Raw genomic sequence first — 12,586 nt, 5'->3', positions numbered from 1 at the left:
TATTTATGCCACTATAAATGGTAGATGAGGAAGATGGGGCCCGATGTCATGGGAAGGAAAGGGGACTCACAGTTGCCAGCATCAGAAGGGAAAGTTAAAGCTAAGGAAGCCATTTATACATAAGGGACATTGTTAATTTGGGAGTTTATAAGCTGAGACTGAACTGTCTAAGGAGATCCTGAAGCAAACTGTATGTAAGCTATGTAAATTTTAGATTTGACTGTAACAAATCTCCTTAGTTTCACTTTCTAACCCATGCTTGCTTCCAATTAGAGTCCAAAGCCAGTTCCCTTGGGCATTGAGCAAGAAAGGACCTGTAGGTTTAGACCCCATATTTACCCTTTAGCCTCAGCAACCCCAAGGCTGAATCAGAAATTTTTCTAGATTATTCTTGTTGGGATTCCTGAACCAAACATTGTTCACCTCTTGGGCCCCTATGCCAGGGTCAGGCTGGTCCTAACAAGGTGATTCTCATCTTTTTTGAGATGTTTAGAGATATATGCCTCAAATTTACTAAGTTTTCCTCCTCTTTGTATTATCTCCTCATCAAACAAACAAACAAAAAGTCCCCCAACACAATTTAGTCATTAGCTTTCCTGGCAGCAAAAAGCTCATATTTTTCTAGACCTTATGTTATTTTTCAAACAAATATCAGCACACCTTCAGCTTTATATTTTAGTTGCTATTGCCTACTCAACTGAGATTTCCTTTCCATCATCAATATTACTTAAGGAGCACTTACAGCATCAGGATCATGATATGATCAGATTACTTTTACCTCTACAAAATCTTGTCTGAGAGATAAAAGTGATAATCCTTATCCAAAGCATTTAGCACAGTGCTTGATTATTATTATTTTTTTTCTTAAAAACGTTTCTTTAATTTCATGCCACCATGCCCAAATTCATAGATTAATTTAGGGTGCTTCCTTCTTAATGATATGTATAAATACTGAAACATCAAAGGATGAGATACTTCACATAGGGTTTCCTATAAATAATTTACCCCAATCATGGCATGAAGATTCTCGTTATTTTGATCCCAGAGTTCTTTTCCTTTCTCCTGGCTGTCCAGTTCTTTTCCCTTTTTTCCTAATCATCTTTTGTTGTACATAGTAGGCTCCATCTGACTTTGAGGACCTACAGTCATCTGGATATTGCCTATACATTTATAATTGTGTTTGTCTAACAATTCACTTTTTTTTTTGGTTTCAAAATTAAATTTAATATGTGAATTCCAAGAACAACGTAGAACCACTTCAGTTTGATCTGAAAGCAAGGTTTCCAACAGCTTTAACCATCTGGACCATGGCTGTAACCCAGAAAGAAATGAAAAAAATCTATGAGCATTGTGGGCAATGTAGCCATACAGAAGCCTCCCTCTAGCCTATTGATTAGAATGTGTGTCAACTATGAATATTTGCTTAACAAGTGCGATGGTCAGTTTTATGTGTCAACTTTGCTGGGCCACACTCCCTAGCTATCCCATCACATAGTAATCTAAGTGTTGCTCTGAAGATATTTTATAAATTTGGTTAACACCTAGAATCAGTTAAATTTGTGTAAAGGAGATTACTCTGGAGGAAGAAGAAATTCTGCTTGTGGACTGTAATGTTAACTCCTGCCTAAGAGATTCCAGCCTGTCTTTTCTGATGGCTTATCCTACAGACTTGCTTACCCATCCTCCACAATCAGTAAGCCAATTCATATATACACGTATATATTAGATATATAAAGTATACGATATATATGAGTGTGTCTATATATACATACATAGATACAAGTGTAAATTCAAAAATACATTAAAAGAGAAATAAGAAGGGAGATTTTGTTGTTGTTGTTGTTGTTGTTGTTGTTGTTTTTCAACAGATCCTGCCTCAGGTTTATTTGTACAAGTAGCACTGGAAGACACCAGCCCAACGCAGACAGTAGCCCAGGGCTCACACCAATACTTCCATCCTCACGTCGATAGACATACTTCTACTCTGGAGTTTTTGGGGGGTCCTGGTCACCTTTGGGAGCTGGAGCCTGGGCCTGAGCTGGAGGTGGAGCTGCAGCCGCAGTCTGGGCCTTTGAGCCTTGGCCTTGGGCTTTGGCCAGCAGAGCCTGAGACCCTCAGCAATATGGGCACAAGCACATTTCCCAAGCTTGGGGTAAGCAATGTGGGTGAGTCAACCGAGCTTGAGGGCTGCTACCCTTTGGGATCTTGGGCTTGACTTCTTTGGGCTTTACGAGGGCCTTGACAGACCCAGCACGTACACTCATGGTCTTGGCATTGTTGGCTTGCATCTTCAGCCCTTTCTTATTGTGCTCTTTGGCAAAGTGCATGTTCCTCAGGAACTTGAAGTCCACCCCCTTAAGAAATTTGTATCTTTGTGATCAGGGTTTCTTGATGCCATTTCGGTGCCATTTTAGGAACTGATTGTGCATTGTATGGTTCTTGGACTTGGCTATGTCTGCTCCCGAAGCACCTGAAGGAAGAAGGTAGATGTTTGAGTCTGATACATTGACAAGTGAAGTTAACAAGAAGAGAGAAAATGCCAGAATCATCAAGTCATCCTGAAAGGTTAACTTACGTTCAGTTTAGTAAAGAGATATTGACAGGATAAAATGCTTAAAAGAACTTTCAAAATTCTGTTTAGGTTCACTATCAAAAATATGTCTTATATATTAAATGAAAGCCTGAGTTAAAAAACAGAATCATTCCAGACTTTGTAGGCTAGGTAAATTATTTTATTCTTTATTCTAAGACAAACTGTATACCATTTAAAGATTTCGTGCAAGAGTTGGCATGATCAGATTTGTATATCAAAACAATCACTCTGCTTTCTGGGTGGATATCAAACTAGAGAGAGATGAAAGTGGAAGTGGAGAGACCAATTAAGAAACTTGCAATGGTTCAGATCAGGTGAGAAAAGATGGTGGCTGGAATTGGAGTTATGGCATCAGCAATAAAGAGAAGAGGGCAGATATGGCCATATTTTGCCGTCAAAGCAATGGTTAGAACTTTCCCGAAGACTGAATATGAAAGTGAAAGAGTGGGATGTGTCAATGATAAATGCTAGGTTTCTTGTCATGGAACAAGACAGAAGAAGTTGTCATTAGCTAAAGCAGAGAATACTGGAAGAGTGCCAGATTTCGTTGAAGGGGATGGTGGAAAGAAAGAGAAAGAAGAGCATGAGTTATTTTTAAGACCTGTTTCAATTAAAATTTCTAGGAACCATCTAAGAGGACATATCAAACTGATAGCTAGATGTATAGGTCTAGATCTCAGAGCAAAGTTCAGTCTGAAGTTACAAATGTGAGTCATCTGCCTATAGGTGGTAATTAAAGCAGAGGTTGTAATTTAAATCATCTAAAGAGAGAGTATAGAGTGAGAAGAGATGAATAGCCTAGGATTGAGCACTGAGGTGCTTTACTATTTAACAGCCAAATGCATATGCCTGCTCATGGTATAGCTTCAATAAATATTTATTGAACTATCCTTATGAAAAAGGTTCTGATGCACCTGTTGTTGTTGATCAAACCCATAGAGATCCCAAACACATATCTTTAAATGTTACAGTGGATTCTGGACTGAAACATCTTCCATCCGCTTGGCACCAATCAATCCACCTTCCCCACAGTGATATAGGAGATTGCTGCCAAGTGGCGCTGAGATTCATTCAAGCTGGATCTGTTTTTCTCCTGCTTTCTTCTGCAGCACAAGATACAATCCACACAGGATAGTTCATTCATGCATTTTAAAAAATAACTTTAACATCTTTTTAATCAAATAATGTAGCTGTTTGATAGAGGAAATTTTAAGACAGCTGAAAAGAGCAAAGTAAAAGATTATTAGGGTATTCTCTGTGAATAAAATTATGTGGATTTTCATTCTACTGGAAGTTTGGCACAAAACTGAACACCTGTCTAAGCCAAAAATTTCTCTTTAGTGTTTAGAAGCCCTAAACATGTTTTCCATTAGATTAAAAGAAAAAAAAAACACTCTATAACAGAACCTCATTAGTTTGATACTAGGTATGTTGAGCATAACTTGGATTTAGGTCAACAGTATCTCTTATAGAATTTCAAATAACGAAAGCTAATGGGCCTATGCAAAGAATTTGAATCCTAGGTGAGAAGTGAATTTGCAAAAACCCTCTTATCTTTGGTGTGACAAAGCACATTCCTTCCAGGTATATATGGCTTCTGCTTCACTCACATCAAAATCTTTGAAAAGGCAGCTGGAGACCAACTTATATCTCTCCAGTAAAACTGATAGATTTTAATTCCTTAAAATATCAAGTTAACAAGGTTTTATTATATCAAATGTTTGTATAATTTCAGTGTGAAAAAATTTTTGCATACATTTGTTAAGGTCTCATTGCAATCTGTGAGGTGGATCAGAAAGAAGTAGAGAGGTGAATAATATAAGCCTGTACTCCAAATAAAACTAACCCTGTAGTTCTTGATTCTCACAATGCACTTTTTTATGGAAAAGAATAAATGCAACAAGTTTCTACCTTGAAAATGACTTCTCATGTATATTCAGAACCCTTACCAAGTGAGTGTAGATCAGCTAATTGGGCAACAAATTTACAAGGAAGTTATTTCCAAATCTAAAGCCCAGGATGGACTAGGCTAGGCCCTAGTCACCTGCATTCAGTGGCTACCACCACAGACTTCTTGAGGATCTGGCTATATTCAATGTGAAATAAAAGAATCCCAAGTCTGACACTAAAATATAGGCTTTGACTTAGAAATAACATTTTATCTTTCTTTTTAAATAAGACCATTTTAAAGAAATCAAGTTTGAGACATAGTAACATTTTGGAAAGACAGCAACCAAAGCCTCAAAAGTATAGCTATGTGTCCAAATGTAAATGACATTAAAGAACGAACTATAGTATCAGGAAAAATACACACTGAACAAACTACACAGTATGTCTAAACATTTTGAAATTATAATTTAAACCTTATGAGTAAAAGCTGAAAATTATGCTGTTTTTGCTAGAGATTACGTGCACCTTTTCCTTTATCATACCCCCAAAGCTTGAAAGTTTTCTCTAGCAAAAAGCAACAGCTACATACACATAAAATGCTTATTTGCTAATATAATTCCCCTGTTTCATCCAAAATGCGATGCATATGACTTCAAAGACTAGAATTTGGGGCAGGTATATGGGAACAGGAAAAAAACACAATTCAAGTTTCAAAACCTGGTCTTTTTTTTTTTTAATTAAGTTTATTGGGGTAACATTGGTTAATACAATTATATAATTTTCAGGTGTACATTATAATTTGACATCTATATATTCTATTGTGTGATTACCACCCAAAGTCCAGTTTCCTTCAGCTATTATATATTTGATCCCTTTTACCCACTGCACCTTACTCCTACTCCCCTATATTTGACCCCGTTGACCCCATCTAACTCTCCCCTTTCCCCCACCGCCTACCCTCTGGTAACCACTATTCGATTGTCCATGTCCCTGAGTCTCTGTTTGTCCTGTTCATTTGTTGCTTTTAGGTTTATATCCCACATATAAGTGATATTATGTGATTTTCCACTTTTTCAGTATGGCTTATTTCGCTTTGCATGATTATCTCAAGGACTATCCATGTTGTTGCAAATGGTAGTATTTCATCTCCTCTTATAACTGAGTAATATTCCACTGTAAACATGTATCACATCTTCTTTATCCAATCCTCTATCATATGACACTTTTGTTGCTTCCATGTCCTGGCCACCGTGAATAATGCTGCTATGAACATCGATGTGCAAATATCTTTTTAGCTATGCGTTTTCAAGTCTTTGGGGTAAATACCCAGTAGAGGGATTGCTGGATCATATGGTAGATTAATTCTCATTTTTTTGAGGAACCCCCATACTGTTTTCCATAGTGGCTATACCACCTAAAAGCAACAAACAACAATCAGAGACTCATGGATGTGGACAATAGACTAGTGGTTAGCAGAAGGTGGGGGAGGGGGGAGGCAGATGAGGTAAAAGGGGTCAAATATGTGGTGACAGAAAGAAATTAACTATGGGCAGTGAACATACAATACGATATTTATGACTTACTGTTCAATCGTACACTTGAAACTTACCTGATTTCGTTTATCAATATCACTATAACAAAAATAAATAAACTAGATAGATGATAGATAGATAGATAGATAGATAGATAGATAGATAGATAGATAGATAGATAGATAGAAAGAAATTAACTCAAACATTAAAAAAAACAAATACGAATTATCTTATTTGAAAAGAAGAAAGGATGGGAGAGTTCCCAGTAGAGGGAACACCATTTGTGAAACGTAGAGACAAGAGAACACGGTTTCTCTCATAATAGAGAACTGAGTGGAGTTTTAGCATGGCTGAAACCAAGCAATTCATGTTGGGAAATGATGAATACCAAGTATAGAGGCCTTATCATGCCGAGATTTACAAGCCCTCCCTTAACAAAGAAAACCCCTCCAGAAGTTTGTTAGGGCTAGCGATTTACCCGAAGAGATTTTTATAGGTGATACCATGAATGTTTGTTGTTCTAAAAACAGCATTTTAGTAGCAGCACTTTGAAAATCCATTAAAAAGTAATGTTGCTTGATTAGAGTAGATGGCCTTTTTTGCGTATGAAATAAAATGTGACAGTTCTTGCTTTGTAGCAAGATTAAGATTATTCTCTATTCAGAAGAAAAGATGGGGGGCGGATGCATAATTACAAGAACGCTAAAGTTTTCAAATTTTAACCAAAAACTTTTTATAAGAATTCTTTTAACATCTCAGTTTTTAATTCTGGGCATTAAGGATTTTTGTATTAGTATGATGTAGGTTTCATTTGTTCTTCCTTTTCTAGTTTTTTAAGATGAAGCATTAGGTTGTTCATTTGGGCTCGTTATTATTTTTGGAGATAGGCCTGTAATGATATGAACTTTCCTCTTATGACTGCTTTTGCCATGTCCCAAAAGTTTTGATATGTCGTACTATCATTATCATTCGTTTCTATGTATTTCTTGGTCTCTATTTTTTTATTTTTTCCCTGATCCAGTTACTCTTCAGTAGCATGTTGTTTAGTCTCCATTTATTTGTGGTTCTTCCTGATTTGTTTTTGCATTTGATCTCTATTTTCAAAGCATTATGATCAGAGAATATGGTTGGTATGATTTCAACCCTCTTATATTTGTTGAGGCTATTTCTGTGTCCCAGTATGTGGTCAATCCTTGAGAATGTTCTATGTGCACTAGAGAAGAATGTATAAGTAGATGTTTTGGGACGGAAGGGTCTGTATATGGCAATTATGTCCAGTTGATCTAATGTAACATTTAAGGATGTTATTACGTTATTGATTTTCTGTTTGGATGATCGGTCCATATCTGACATTGGGGTATTTAGGTCCCCTACTACACTAGTGTTTTGGTCTGTTTCTCCCTTTAGTTCTATTAGTAATTGCTTTACATATTTTGGGTCTTCCTGATTGAGAGCATAGATATTAATAAGTCTTATGTCTTCTTGGTGCATAATTCCCTTTATCATTATGAAGTGTCTCCCAGTATCTTTCTTTACCTTTTTTTTTTATTTTGAAGTCTATTTTGTCCAATATTAGTACCACTATCCTGCTTTTCTATGAATGCCATTTCCTTGAAATATCATTTTCCACCCTTTCACTTTGAGTCTATATTTGTCTTTGGAGCTGAGATGTGTCTCCTGGAGGCAGCGTATGGTTGGGTTTTGTTTTTTGATTCATTCTGCAACTCTGTGCCTTGTTATTGGTGAGTTCAGTCCATTTACATTTAGGGTGATTATTGAAATACGAGGTCTTCTTATAGCCATTTATCTTTTGCTTTCTGGTAGCTCGGTGTTTCAATTGCTTCTTTATTCTTGTGTTTCTGTTTTCTTTATTTTGGTTGGCTTTTGTGGGTTTTGTCTCTGATTCTTCTTGTTTTATGTTATGTACTTAAGTTCTGACTCTATGGTGTGTGGTTATCATTACAAATATGAAAAAGATAATTATATATGTATATATGTGTGTGTGTGTGTGTGTGTGTGTGTGTGTGTGTAAATATATATATATATATACAGTCATCCATTTTCTTCTGTGTGTGCCTTATCTCCTTTACCCTTTGCGAGTTTGGATCCTTGAATCCTCCCCTTTTCAGTCATTGTTATCTCAATTTGTTTCTATGCATGCTGAATGTTCATTACTATCTTGCTATAGCAATTCTCTTCTTATTATTTAAGCTTATAATGCTCTGTTTTTAGTAAGGGTTGTACTCCTCTGCTTCTGTTTCTCTGATAGTCACTTTACTCCTAATTATATATTTTTGTTGTTGTAATTTTGTTTTAGGTGTGCTGACCCCTTTCAGAATTTCCTATAGTACAGGCTTCGTAGTGGAGAATTTCCTCAATTTTTGTATGTCTGAAAAGGTCTTTATTTCTCCTTCATATCTAAAAGAGAGCTTAGCTGGATACATTATTCTAGGCTGGTAATTACTTTCACTTAATAGTTTAAATATTTGATTCCATTCCTTTCTGGCTTGTAAGGTCTGTGCTGAGAAGTCTGGTTTTCCTTTATACATTACCATTTTCTTCTCCCTGGCTGCCCTGAGAATTCTACCTTTGTCATTGATTTTTGATAAATTTAATACAATGTATCTTGGTGAAGGCCTTTTTGGGTTGTGATAATTGGGTGTTCTGTTGACTTCTTGAATTCCAAGTTCTAGCTCATTCCTTAGATTTGGGAAATTCTCGTCAAGTATTTGTCTGAAAATGCTTTCTAGTCCCCACTCCTTTTCCTCTCCTTCGGTAATGCCCATTATTCTTATGTTTTCTCTCCTGATGGTATCAGCTAGTTCTTGTATTTCTCTTTCATTATTTTTCATTCTTCGGTTTCTCTCTTCTTTTTTCTGATTTATTTCTATATTTCTGTCTTCGATATCACTGATCCTTTCCTCTATTTTGTCGACTCTATTTCTCAAACTCTCTATTTCATTTTTCAACTCTTGCAGTGTGTTTTTTATCTCCAGAAGTTCTATTTGGTTCTTTTTAAGGGTTTCAATCTCTTTGTTCACCTCATCTAGCTGTTTTTGCAATTTCTGAAATTGTTGATATGACTGTTCAGAATTCGCTGAGTTTTTTCAGAAGTACCATCCTGAATTCTCTGTTACTTAAGTCACATATTTCTATGTCTGTAAGCTCATTTTCTGGAGATTTTTCTCTTTCTTTCTGAGGTGCCGTTTCACCTTGGTTGTTCATGGTGTTTAATGGAGTATTTCTCCGCCTGGGCATTAATGGAAGTGTATTCTGTTGTTTTTCCAGAGAGAAGATTTATTATATAAAGGTCTCTCTTTAGCCTGCTGCAAAAAACGAAGCTTTTTGTTTGTTTGTTTGTTTTCACGTAGGTGGCATCTAAGCTGCTTGGATCCCTGCTTTATATAAAGCCTATTGTTTTTCATTTTCTTGTAAATTCTAATCACACTCACTACTCTCAGTTTCAGTCCCTGTCAGTGTTAGCAACAGTTTCGATAGCATTTGCTCAGATTCCCCTGGGGCTCCGTGGTGTTCGGTCTCAGAGAGTATGGGGGAGTGGCCCTCTGGTTTAGGGGTTGGGGCTGTGACTCAGCCTCGGTTTTACAACTGGAGCCAGTAAAAATCAACTGTTGTTTCTCTGCTGTCCCATCCTGCTTCTCTGCTTTCTGTTCTGATGACTGAGCCCTGCTGCTGACTGCATAGAAAAGTCTCAGCACTTCCAGGCAGGGCCGATCAGAGATGTTGCCACACCATCACCCCTCCCTCTCCTCCTGCAAGGAGCTCTGCATTATACATCTCCTTTAAGATATGTGGAATCTTAAGGCCATTTATGACAAACCCACACTTAACATGATTCTCAATGGGGAAAAGCTAAAAGCATTTTCTTTAAGTCAAGAACACGACAAGGATGTCCACTTTCACCATTTTTATTTAACATAGTATTGGAAGTCTTAGCCACAGCATTCAGATGAGAAAAAGAAATAAAAGGCATCCAAATTAAAAAGGAAGAAGTAAAACTGTCATTATTTGCAGATAACATAATACCATATATAGAGAACCCCAAAGATTTCACCAAAAAAATATTAGTACTCATAAATGAATTCAGTAAAGTAACAGGATAAAAATTAATATTCAGAAATTGGTTTCATTTCTATATACCAATAACAAACTATCAGAAAGAGAAATTAAGTAAATAATCTCGCTCACAGTTGCATTAAAATAAAATACCTAGAAATAAATTTAACTAAGGAGGTAAAAGACCTGTACTCAAAAAATTATAAGTCATTGAAGAAGATACAAATAAATTGAAAAATATCATTCTCGCGGATAGGAAAATTAACATCTTTAAAAAGTCCATACTACCCAAAGCAATCTATAGATTCATTGCAATCTCTATCAAAGTACCAATGTTATTTTTCACAAAACTAGAAAGAATAATCCTAAAACTTACATGGAACCACAAAAGACCCTGAATAGCCACAGCAATTGAGAAAGAAGAACAAAGTTGGAGGTATCACACTACCTGATATCACACTATATTACAAGACCATAGTAATTAAAACAGCATGGTACTGGAATAAAAACAGTTACATTAATCAATGGAATAGAATAGAGAGCCCAGAAGTAACCTATGCCTATCTGGTAACTTAATCTATGACAAAGGAGGCAAGAATATACAATGGGGTAAAGATAGTCTATTCAATAAATGGTGTTGGGAAGAGTGGACAGATACATACAGAAAAAAATGAAACTAGATCACCTTCTTATACCATATACAAGAATAAACTCAAAATGGATTAAAGACTTAAATATAAGACTTGAAATCATCAAACTCCTAAAAGAAACCATAGGCAGTAAACTCTCTGACATTGCTATTAGTAATTTTTTTCTGATATATCTCCTTGGGCAAGGGGATCAAAAGAAAAACAAACAAATGGGACTACATCAAACTAAAAAGTTTTTGCACAGCAAAGGAAATCATCAACAAAATAAAAAGACAACCTACTGAATGGAAGAAGATTTTTGATTATGATACATCCAATAACGGGTTAATATTCATAATTTATGTAAAACTCGTTCAACTTGACACCAAAAAAAAATCCAATTTAAAAATGGGCAGAAAACCTGAACAGACTTTCTCCAAAAAGGACATACAGATGGCCAAGAGACATGAAAAGATGCTCAACATCACTAATCATAAGAGAAACACCAAAATAAAACCACAATGAGATATTACCTCAGCTTAACAGTGTAATGTTAATATCAGAATGGCTATCATCAACAAATCAAAAACTAAGAAGTATTGATGAGGATGTGGAGAAAAGGGAACCCATGTGAAACATTAGTGAGATTGCAAATTGGTGCAACCACTATGGAAAAGAGTTTGGAAGTTCTTCAAACAACTAAAAGTAGAACTAACTTATGACCCAGCAATACCACTTCTGGGTATTTACCCAAAGAAAACCAAAACACTAATTTGAACATACGCACCCATATGTTCACTGCAGCGTTATTTACATTTTGTTGATAGCCAAGATATAGAAACAACTTAAGTGCCCATAAATAGATGATTGGATAAAGAAGATGTGGTACTTATATACAATGGAACATTTCTCAGCCATAAAAAAAAATAAAAAGATAATAAAATCTTACCAGTCGCGACAACATGGATGGACCTAAAGGGTATTATGCTAAATGAAATAAGTCAGGCAGAGATAGACAAATACTATATGATCTCACTTATATGTGGAATCTAAACAACAAAATTAAAAAAAAAAAAACAGAAACAGGCCCATAGATATAGAGAGTAAACTGGTATTTGCCAAGTGGGAGGGGTGGTTAGGGGGGTTGGGTGAAAAAAGTGAAGGGATTAAGAAGTACAAAATGGTAGCCAATAATATTGTAATAACTATGTATGGTGCCAAGTGGGTACTGAACTAATCAGGGGGGATTACTTCATAAATTATATAAATGTCTAATCATTACACTGTACACCTGAAACTACTATAAAACAATATTGAATGTCAACTATAATTGAAAAAAATAAAGGAAAACATTGTTAAAGGGTAGATCTCATCTTAAATATCCTCAACCCATTAAAAGTGCAAATCTCTAAAAATAAAATAAAATTCAAAAATTGTGAAATTACACTTAACATAATAAATACTGCCAAAAACTGAAAGAAAAAAAAAAGATATGTGGAATCTTAGAGATAAGCTGAACTTGATGTATTGTTACCACACACTCTAAACCATGAAGAAGGTACTACCGAGCTTTTTTGTTGTGATGGTAAAATTGTAGGAAATGGCACCCTTATTTCTTAATCTGTTCTCTAATCTTCTCAGTAAAAAGAACTTCAGTCAAAACAGGAGGGCCCGTAGATTTTATATCCAGTCTTCCTGCTTCAGCAACAGTTTCTTTGTTAGATGAGTCAATAATACCCTCTTCTTTATTTTTTCTTTAAAAAAATCAAACAGGATATCGACCTGCTCTTCAATAGTCCTTTCCAAATCATCATTGAGTATCAGAATTTTTGTATGGTCATGGATTTCATCCATTCTGCACCTTTGAA

General features: G+C 35.7%; 2 pseudogenes; both read right to left on the bottom strand.

The window, feature by feature from the left end:
* Nucleotides 1-1,975: 1,975 nt before the first annotated feature.
* Nucleotides 1,976-2,549, bottom strand: LOC105307064 (annotated as a pseudogene).
* A 9,561-nt stretch (nt 2,550-12,110) lies between these two features.
* The window catches only part of LOC105307063, a 1,499-nt pseudogene continuing 1,023 nt past the window's right edge, over nt 12,111-12,586 (bottom strand).

This window comes from Pteropus vampyrus, unplaced genomic scaffold (genome assembly GCF_000151845.1).
Source record: "Pteropus vampyrus isolate Shadow unplaced genomic scaffold, Pvam_2.0 Scaffold472, whole genome shotgun sequence".
In the NCBI taxonomy this organism is placed as follows: Eukaryota; Metazoa; Chordata; class Mammalia; order Chiroptera; family Pteropodidae; genus Pteropus; species Pteropus vampyrus.
Note: the sequence above shows the minus strand (reverse complement) of the source record. Positions and strands in the feature narration are given on the sequence as shown.